Genomic DNA, 10,710 nt, shown 5'->3' with positions numbered 1-10,710 from the left:
ATTTATTTATTTATTTTTGGCTGTGTTGGGTCTTTGTTGCTGTGCGCGGGCTTTCTCTAGTTGTGGTGAGCGGGGGCTACTCTTTGTTGCTGTGTGCGAGCTTCTCATTGTGGGCCCGTGGCTTCTCTTGCTGCAGAGCACAGGCTCTAGGCACGTGGGCTCAGTGGTTGCGGCTCGCAGGCTCCAGAGCGCAGGCTCAGTAGTTGTGGCACACGGGCATAGTTGCTCCACGGCATGTGGGATCTTCCCAGACTAGGAATTGAAACTGTATCCCCTGCATTTGCAGGCGGATTCTTAACCACTGTGCCACCAGGGAAGTACGGAAAATAGAATTTAAAATGAAAGCAGAATATAATGAAGTTGAAAACAAAGTCAGTGGAATTGATTGTTGGGAGACAGTGCTCCCATGGGTGGCTTACATTCCTGTACATCTCCGGAGAAGACGCACTGACTGCTTTTGTTCTAGACTATCTTTTCAAGGAAGTTTGTGTAGCAATCAGCTTAGGAAGCTAGAGGGAGTGACTCTACCCAGAGCCAAGGGCAGGCATTCTCACATTCCTTATAAAAGATTCAAGTTTGCTAAGCTTAGGATCCGGATTCCTCTCCTCTAACCTACTACATGAGCAAGCACCACGCGGCCTCCATGGTAGGGACCTGCGGAAGTGGCAAAAATGCTGATACTCTAGTGCTCGCGGACCTGGGAGGTTTACATGTTCTACCAACAGACTAACTAACCTGTTAGCTTGCAAATAGGATAAAATCTCAGACCATTTGCAGGGCTTCATATTGATAAAGAAATCCAGGGCTGGTTCATCACAGAAAAGAGAAAACAGCTACAATAATAAATAATCCACTAAGTTAGCCTAATCAAGGGAAAAGGGGAAAAATATAAAGTTAGGAATTAGAAACTCGATTAACACATATACAGGAAACTATAATTCTTTTTTTAAAACTATATTTATTGAGATGTATTTAACATATAACATCATATTAGTTTCAGGTGTAAAATAATAATAATGCTTTGATATTTGCATATAGGAAATTAAAATTCTTGTAAAAGAGTCACTAGTACAAACATGTGTTCCTATTTTCAAAGTCTGAGTGAAATGGATAATTTTTGAGGAAAATATAAAACATCAAAATTCATTCAAAAAGAAGCAGAAAACTTAAACAGGCCCATCTCATACCAGAAATTGAGAGGCCAAAGCCAAGGTCTTAGTCTACTTAGCAGATCAGCCACGTTCTCCCAGGACTTGTCCGCTTGCTTGTTTCTGGCCATCGATCAAAGGCAGATGCCTCAGCCTACAAGGCCAGTGTTTGCCTCTGCTTGGAGTTGAAAGTGGGGGTGAAATATGCCAGCCTTAACTCCAAACATTATGATATGATAAAATGACCTCATATGTCACGCTTTTTTCACTGGAGAAAGAAGAGAGAGAGGAAAAAATAATTTTTATTAAATAGTACACACACACATATTTCTTACGAATCCTATCCTTTAAATCTTATGCCATTTGCTTTATTTATAAAATAATACCTTTGCTCTGGAAATATCGGTTCAGAAGTGACTGATTTTGATTGGACAAGGACAATAAGATCACCAGAAAGAGTCTTGTGGTGTATGTCAGTGCCTTCCTTGGGTTCAATCTGCTGCCATATACCATGGCCCTTGCCCAGACACTCCACCCATTACAATAAAGCAGTGGTTCTCCAGCCCACAGCATCAGCATTACCCGGAAACGTGTTAGAAATGCACTTTCTTGAGCGCCACCCCAGATCTACTGATTCACAAACTCTGGGGGTGGTGCCCAGCAGGCTGTGTTTCAACAAGCCCCTCCGGGTGATTCTGATGCACAGTCAAGTTTGAGAAGTGCTGTAACAGACCTCATTCATGCCATCAAATTTAGCATCTATCAGAGCCCACTTCCTGTTAGTTGCATCAAAACGACTCAGAAGGAAAAAATTCCACTCCTTTGCAGCCCCCCTCTCGCTATAAATAGTGAACACTTGCTTACCAGCAGCTGGAGTTCCGGCCCATCCTTGCTGGAGCGCTCCATCTCCATCAGCAGCTGCTGCAGAATGCCAATAGCCGAAAGAACAAGGATATTCGGCCACGCTAGGGGAAAATTCGACCATCTTTTAGGTCTTGCCCAATAAAGTCACAAAGCAGATTTGCAGTAGAAGTTTAGGAAAGCAAGGTTTGCCCCACTTTTTTTTTTTTTTTTAAATGAGCAAAGTTAAGATGGAACTCATACACAGCTACAGACCCTAATCCTAACTACATGTGAGATTTAAAGAGGCAGCAAGATCTAATGCTGAGGCAACGAAACTGGAAGGACCAGAAACCCAAATCCTTTCCCTGTCTCAGATACTAATTCACCACATGACCTTGGGAACATTACTTAAGCTTTTAATTCTTTACTATTCCTGTCTGTGAAATATGAGAGATAATAATCCCCACTCCCCGCCCGCCCCCCCTCCCCCCACCCACTCCCCGCCCCCTTCCCCGGCATCACAGACTGGTAGGGAGATTCAGTCCCACATCTAGAAAAGAGGTTTTTAAGAGAAAAGAGCCACAGGCAGAGCTGGCCCTCAGGTACTGCAGGCCGGTCTCACGCACCTCCTCCCAAACTCAAGGAGAGATTGGGGAAGAGCTAGGATTTCAAAAATCCCTTCACTTAGAGGAAAGTTAGAAACTTACACTCACCTAAAAATAACTCCACGCTTGTTTTGCTTTTGTGAAATATGCTTGCTGGGCCTAGAAAAACAGAAAAACAGGATGACCTAACAATCCAATGTAACTTTAAGATGTTTTGCTAAAAAATGGAATGTTCTGCACCTGCTTTTGTACCTTTCTGTTTGGAAACTTCTATGCTCTGTAAACACGTGCTCTATAAAAGTAAAGCCTACCCTGAGCTCGGGGCCCAGAATTTTGGAGCATTAGCTCATCTGGGGCCACTGGCTTAATAAACCTGAGTTCTCCAAAAAAAAAAAAAAAAAATCCCTTCACTCACGCACATGAATGACCTGAGCTTCTAACCTAGCACGTGGCACCCCTAACAAGGCAGACTGGGCCACGTCAGCCCTTGGCTTGTCCCTCTGATAGAGACGGTGGGGAGAGGTGGAGGGAGATTTTTTGTTTGTTTGTTTTCCAAAGCACCTTTGTGGGAAATGATATGATTTGATTCTAACTACAGCCTCACGTGGCAGGCAGGACAGGTAGTATTATTTGTATTTGGTTGATGAAGAAACACTCGCTCAGAAGTAACTTCTTCAAGACTACATGGATAGTGGATTGCAGAGTTGATAGCAGAACCCGGGGCTCCTGACTCGAAGCTTCCGTGTTGGTATAAGGTCCCAACTATCTCTCCTGCGTAGTCATTTATTTCCATTCCTAACTCTTCACGGTTTTAACTGGCTCCTTTACATTCTACCTAATTTTCCCTGTCATGCTTTTTTCTTCAGCAACTCCAAGTCTTCCTTGCTCTTTTCAGAGAATCCCAACCTACTGGGGTCTAACCCAGTGGTTCTCAACAGGGGACTCTTGTCTCTCAAGAGACATTTGGCAATGTCTGGAGATATTTTTGATTGTCACTACTGGGGGGACGTTACGGACACCTCGTGAGAAGAAGCCAGGGACGGAGAATCTTACGAGGCATAGGACAGCCCCCCACGACAAAGAATTATCCAGCCCAAAATGCCATTAGTGCTGAGGCTGAAACCCTGCTCTAATCCAATGCCTGGGGAGGCCTTGTCTGACTCATGACTGGCTCTCTGTAGGTGGAACAGCTGCGCCAGGCCATCGAGGAACAATACTGCTTTGAATTTGTGGTGGACGACTAGCCAATCCGTGGCTTTGTGGGCTGCATGGAGGAGAGTGGCTTCCTGCCTCACGCCCACAAGATAGGACTCTGGACCCATTTGGACTTCCACCTAGAATTCCACAGAGATCGAATTATATTTGCCAGTGTCTCAGGTTGGGATGTGGAGCACCACAGTTTAGATGGGTTACAACCTGATGAGCTGCTAGGCCTCACCCACACGTACAGCGTGTGCTGGTCTAAGACATCAGTTGAGCGGCGGAGTGGCCGGTGCCATGGTGATGATGGTGGTTTCTTTCCCAGAATGCTGGAAATCCGTTGGTTGTCCATCATCAGTTCCACAGTGCTTGTGCTTTTACTGGTGGGTTTTGTGGCTGTCATTCTCATGCGTGTACTCCAAAACGACCTGGCTCTGTACCATTTGGATGAAGGGACAACCTCTGGATGTTCTGGTGATGACTTTGACCAAGTGTGACAATGGCTGGAAAATTATCCATACAGGTGTCTTCCACTTCCCTCCATGTTGCGGTCTGCTCTGTGCTGTGCATGGGCGGGTGCCCAGTTCCTGGCCCCTGGCACTGGTAAGGTGGTAAAAAATCAATCAGGGATTTCTCTCAAGGGGTAGAACTAAGTAGGCGGTTTGTTCAGAAAAAGATCTGCAGATCTTCTCTTCTGTCCAAGGGGAGGGGTAGACCTAAGGGGTGGATGGCTCCAGCAAGGATGTGTATATTCTACTGTGGGTTTTCTGGACAACAGAACTGGGGGGATATTGTTTTGATGGAAGCTGATTCCTCTGAAGTTGCCAGAGAGGGATAGTGGGACCTAACACAGGCTTTCCACTACCACCCTGCAGGCACTGTTGCCATGGCGCTGCTGGGCCTGTTCAGTGTGCACCGTCACAGGGCCATTAGCTCAGCAGCATCCCTGTTGTATGCCCTGACTTGCTGCATCTCTGGCTACATGTCCAGCCACTTCTACCGGCAGATGGGAGGCCAGTGTGGGGTGTGCGACATCATTCCTACCACCAGTCTCTCCTCTGGTGAGGACTGCCCTTTCCCTGGTGGGCCAGTTTAGGAACTTAGAACACATCATGGAAGCTGCTTCCTTGTCCCAGAGCCGCCAGTTCGCGGCCCTGCTGACCCACAGATGGCTGAGCATCAGCTGCGAGGGTGCCTTTGTTTTTTAAACTGAAGTATAGTTGATTTACCATGCTGTGTTAATTTCAGCTGTACAGCAAAGGGACATATATATATATATTCTTTTTCAGATTCTTTTCCATTATAATTCATAACAAGGTATTGAGTATAGTTCTCTGTGCTATGCATTAGGCCCTAGTTGTTTATCTACTGTATATATGTTTATCTATATGTATAATATTTTGTTTCTGCTAATGCCAAACTCCTAATTTATCCCTCCCTTACCCTTTCCCCTTTGGTAAACATAAATTTGTCTTCTATGTCCGTGAGTCTGTTTCTGCTTTGTAAGTTCATTTGTATCATTTTTTTAGATTCCACAGATAAGTTATATCTGATGATATTTGTGGAGGGTGCTTTTTCATGATTCTCTCCTACCCCATGGCTACCCTGATCAAATGTTTGAGCCCAAAATAGGGGTAGCTGCCTCACAAAATGAAGGGTACCTATAGAGAAACTAGGCGGGATTTTCTAAATCAGAGGGTAAAGATTACACCCCCTGTAACCGCCTGGACAATCTCTCCCCCAGCACAAGCCCCTCTAAGAGGTCTGTGCTCTGCCCCTACCTCCTTCCTTCAGGAGATTCCTCAGAACCTGTCTTTTCTTCACTCTTCCTTTATGCACGCTGAGTGCTCAATACATGTGTGTTAAATGAAAGATGAAAGAGTGAGTGGCTTAATTCTTCCCCTTTGAGAGAGTGCTCGACACACATTTTATCCTACTTTCACCTGCTTGTTATAGCCAACAACGTGCCCTGCATTATCCCCACCACGGGCCGCCTGGGGCCGTTGCTTCTTGAGATGTAGGACTTTTATCACAATAAGGAGCCTTAGCTGTTGTTCAGACCACCTTCTTTTACACACTTAGCCAAGGCTCAGAGAGAAGAAATGACCTGGATAGCTGTTTTGTCTAGAAACGTCGTTGTTAAGATATTAAGTGACGGAGTGATAATCACTGAATCAAAGGGCTTAGAAACCTTCAGAAGCCAAGAATAGATCTGGGATACAAATAACATCTGGGCATTGTCTTTGAGGCCTGAAGAGCAGACTCACACAGAATGCAGCACTTACCCCTGTGTTCATACAGCTCAACTAATTCTGCCACAGTCACAAAGAGCGGAAGTTTGGAAAATAGGGCTGATGCCTTTTGGCTCCCACAGACCTGCCCGAGTCCTTTCAAGGGTTGGAGAGTGCCCCTTCCAAAGCCCCAGGGGAGAGGGAATGTGCCCTCAAGGGTCTCTTTTTTTTTTTTTCAATTGAAGTGTAGTTGATTTACAGTGTTGTATTAATTTCTGATGTACAGCAAAGTGATTGAGATATTTAATATATATGTAGGTATTCTTTTTCATATTCTTCCATTATGGTTTATTACAAGACATTGAATATAATTCCCTGTGCTATACAGTAGGCCCTGGTTGTTTATCTATTTTATATATAGTAGTTTTTATCTGCTAATCCCAAACTCCAAATTTATCCCTCCCCAAACCCCTACCCCCTTTGGTAACCATAACTTTGTCCTCTATGTCTCTGAATCTGTTTCTGTTTTGTAAATAAGTTCATTTGTGTCATATTTTAGATTCCACACGTAAGTGATATCACATGGAGATTGTCTTTGACTTACTTCACTTAGTATGATAATCTCCAGGTCCATCCATGTTGCTGCGAATGGCATTATTTCATTCTTTTTTTATGGCTAAGTAGTATCCCGTTGTATATATACAACACATCTTTATCCATTCCTCTGTCGATGGACACTTAGGTTGCTCCCATGTCTCGGCTATTGTGAATAGCGCTGCTATGAACATTAGGGTGCATGTATCTTTTCACATCAGAGTTTTCTCTGGATGTATACCCAGGAGTGGGATTGCTAGAATCTCTGGTAACTTTATTTTTATTTTTTTAAGGAACGTCCCCACTGTTTTCCATAGTGGCTGTACCAATTTACATTCCCACCCATAGTGTAGGAGGCTTCCCTCAAGGGTCTCTTAATGCATCCCTCAAGGGACACCATCAAGACTTTCCTAGCTGCTCTGATCTCTCCTTACCTGCTCTGATCAATGTATGAGGGATGCCTCGGGTTGTATTCATCTTAGAGATGAAAAAGTTGGGACCCGGGGAGGAACATCCCACCCAGGTGGACCAGTCATGATCAGGGAAGGAATTCAAAGCTTAAAATAAAGTCCACCCAACAAGGTCGTCCTAGGTGAATTCTTAGATCAGAAGCCTGTCCCCTCTTTGTTGTCTCCCTTTTCTTTGCTGCTACTTGTTGTCTTACTTTCTTTGTAAATGTTGTCTCTTTAGCCTCCTGCCTGCCCAGCACCCCAGTGTCTGGGGCTTACCCTCTCTGGCCTGGCATCAGGTCCTCTCCAGAGCCAACTACATTTTTCTACTCGAGGTCTCCCTCTTGGTCTGCCCTCCCACACATGACTTGCTTCTCCAGCATTGACTCATTTTTGCAAAGTAAAAGGTTGCTAGTTCAGATCCACCAACAGGAGACCAGAATAGGGGACAGATGGGCAGAGATAATGCCTCCTTCTTCTGATAGCAAAGCAAGGCCACAGTCAAATCATACCACATACTTTGCTAATGCGGTATGCTCTCCCTTGGAAGGATATATGCAGAAGGTCTCAAGCAAGTGACAGAAAAAGGTCCCCATAAGTCCCTCAGACAAAACTCTTCCACAATCATAGCACTGACATCTATATACTGTCTACCAGGTATTAGACACCCCAAGTCTTACCCCCACCCTATGAAGTGCTCCTACCCCCATGTTACAGATGAGAAAACTGAGGCTCCGAGATATTAGTCAGTGGCTCATTGGTGAGAGAGCTTGAATATGAACCCAGGTCTGCTTGACTTCAACACCCAGGTTCCTAACTTCTACCTTCTTCTACATTCAGCTTGACTCTGAGACGGCTGACTCATTCCAAGCTGCACCGAGAGTCAGCGTTCTAACTTGCCCCTTGTCCTCCTCTTCTACATCCTAAACGCTCACCTCTGTGGGAAGCTGATTTCCTGCGGTTTTTCTTTCTGCCTTGCCTCCACTCCCTTCAACCTCTCTACCTTTCATGGGTGGTTTCTGACAGAAAGGTGTTGACGGCTGTTTATAACTGTCCTTTTAGTTTTCTTAAAAACAAAGGAACACATTCATATTTTAAAACTTGGAAGCATGGCTCAGTGATGTAAAAAATTATGTCAGAACAAAGAACACAAAAGACAGAACCTTAGAAAGAGACATACCAGCCCGCACAACCTGTTGCAAAGCTATTTTACACATCGAATAAATCACAAATGCCTCCAACATCTGCTGTGCCCTGGAAAGGCTCTCTGGAACAAGCAGCAGTGAGAGAGTCTTTGTGCTTATCTTGCAAACATCAGCAGGGTTAAAGCCCTGGCACCATAGGAGAAGAAAGTTGGAGCATGGAACCAGTCCTTAATTAGGAGTCAGTCGACGACTGAACACTGAGCAAGCACGAGGCGTCAGTCAGCCTCTCTGGGCCTCATCTGGAGTGCTTTTTTAAGGTCCAGCTCTCCTCTGCCACTCTGATTGAATATGTCTCAGATGGAGCCTAGGAATTGCTGTACTTTAAAATTTCCCTGAGTGATCCCTACCCACAGCCAGATTTGGGAACCACTGAATGAAATGATATCTAAGATACCTTCCAACTCTAAAAACTTATGACAGTTTCCCTAACTCCATTAAGGGCAACTTGATAGCATCCCCACATACCTGGTATTGCCAAGTACATTCCGAATATCACATAAAACAGGGACACCGGTCTCTATTGCAGACCAGCGACCACAAGGATGGGTTTGGATGACTATTTGAAATCAAGACCCAGGGAGGGGCTTGGCTGCCACCCAAGAGAGAAGGGGGTTTGGCTCTTGCCTATCTGAATGGAAGGCAGTGGGTAGGGTACTGGTTACATGTACTTGACAGAATCCTGCTGGAAAGAAGGCCTCCCTCTTTAAGCAAAGCAAATTCCTTGCTTTCAAGTTTATTGAAAAACAGAACCAACTTAAGAGTTTATGTTTTTCCATCTAAATATCCTTGAAGAGCAAAATCTCAGCGATAATAACGTCTTGTGGGGAAGAGATTTTAGACAGCAAAATATGAGACCCTAGTTCTTCCTTTGGAGAATATTTGAAAATACTTGTATTACTGTTATGAGTTGAATGAATTGAATTGTGTCTCTGCCCCTGCTCCCTGCGCCCAGGCCAAAAATGATATGCTGAAGTCCGAATTCCAGGTCCTCAGAATGTGACATCATTTGGAAATAGGATCTTTGCAGAAGTCTAGTTAAAATGAGGTCAAGAGTGTGGGTCCTAATCAGTGTGGCTGGGTCCTTATAAAAGGAGGAAAATTATACACAGAGGTAGACATGCACCCAGGGAGGACCATGTAAGGACACACATGGAGAAAATGCCATGTGCCTGGAGTGATACATCTGTGTGCCAAGGACTGCTGCCAAACACCAGAAGCCAGGAAGAGACAAAGGACTCCCCTGCTCATTCGGAGGGAGTGCGGGCCCTGCCAACACCCTAATTTCAGACTTCTAGCCTCTAGAACTGTGAGACAATATATTTTTGTTGTTTTAAGCCACTCAATTTATGGTACTTTGTTACAGCAATGCTAGGAAATGAATACACTTATCAACCTAGATTTTAAAATAATAACAACAATAATGGCCACCATCTGTTGCTGGGTTTTTACATGCATGATCTCATTTAATCCTCTCAATAATCAATGAAGTAGGTTTATCATCCCTACTTTTATTTTGTTGTCATCTCCATTTTTTTAAAAAAGGCAGGTTGGACCAAGTAAGATTAAAAATTTGCTGAGGATCAGACGGCTCTGAAAAGGAATGGGACTTGAACTTGATCTTGGACTATCTGATCCCAAAGCCTTCCACATTATACTGCTACTGACCCTAGAGGAGCCTCCATGGAAGAACTAAACCTAGAAAAGTAAACCTAATGAATTCCTCAACTACTGATGCCAATATTTATGGCCTAGTGTCATTATTTTGTTTAAAGTGAAATTGTAGGCCAGATACCTACGATTAGGTAAATACCAAAGCACGTTAAATAAAATGTAAAATGGTTTTATGTTATCTGAGATTTAAATCAAATAAGCAAGGATAAGACCCTGCTTCTATTAATATAAATTAATCAGTGATTGAGTCTACATGTTTATAATAAAGGTGACAAAATCAGTGATGTAAGAAGCATGACTGTTTTCATTTTACAGCTAATGAAACTGAGCCACTTCAGAGAGTGAAGTTATGATCTCAGAGATGCTCTCCACAAACTTCCAGAATTAGGATTGAATTGGAGTTATTTCAGGTTAATGAGTCTTTCCAGATCAGAACTCTTTCTTATTCAAAATAATATTGTACGAGAAATTTTAGAAACTCCCATCAACGGAGCCCCCCTGCTTTCTGAAGCTTAACTCTTAGGCAATAAAATCTTTGGACTCAAAGTGGCAGCACAAAGATCAGATACAGGGAAAATATGCCTGAAATTATCTTGTGGTACTTTCAGTGATGAAATGATGATTGTCAATGATGAAACCAATGCTGAACCTATTCTTTTTTAAGCTGTATTGTCATGTTTATACTTAGATAACTCAAGCAGAAATTTCCTGAGAAAGCTCACCAGCCACCAGCATGACATACTTGGAGCTTGATCTTAGGGAAG

The 10,710-nt window shown here is 43.8% G+C and overlaps 1 pseudogene; it reads left to right on the top strand.

Annotated features, from left to right (window-relative positions):
• Nucleotides 1-619: 619 nt before the first annotated feature.
• Nucleotides 620-5,817, top strand: LOC130848466 (transmembrane 9 superfamily member 1-like; annotated as a pseudogene).
• The last annotated feature ends 4,893 nt before the right edge of the window (nt 5,818-10,710 follow it).

The sequence above is a fragment of the Hippopotamus amphibius genome, chromosome 3 (assembly GCF_030028045.1).
Source record: "Hippopotamus amphibius kiboko isolate mHipAmp2 chromosome 3, mHipAmp2.hap2, whole genome shotgun sequence".
In the NCBI taxonomy this organism is placed as follows: Eukaryota; Metazoa; Chordata; class Mammalia; order Artiodactyla; family Hippopotamidae; genus Hippopotamus; species Hippopotamus amphibius.
This window is presented reverse-complemented; position numbering and strand designations above follow the sequence as displayed.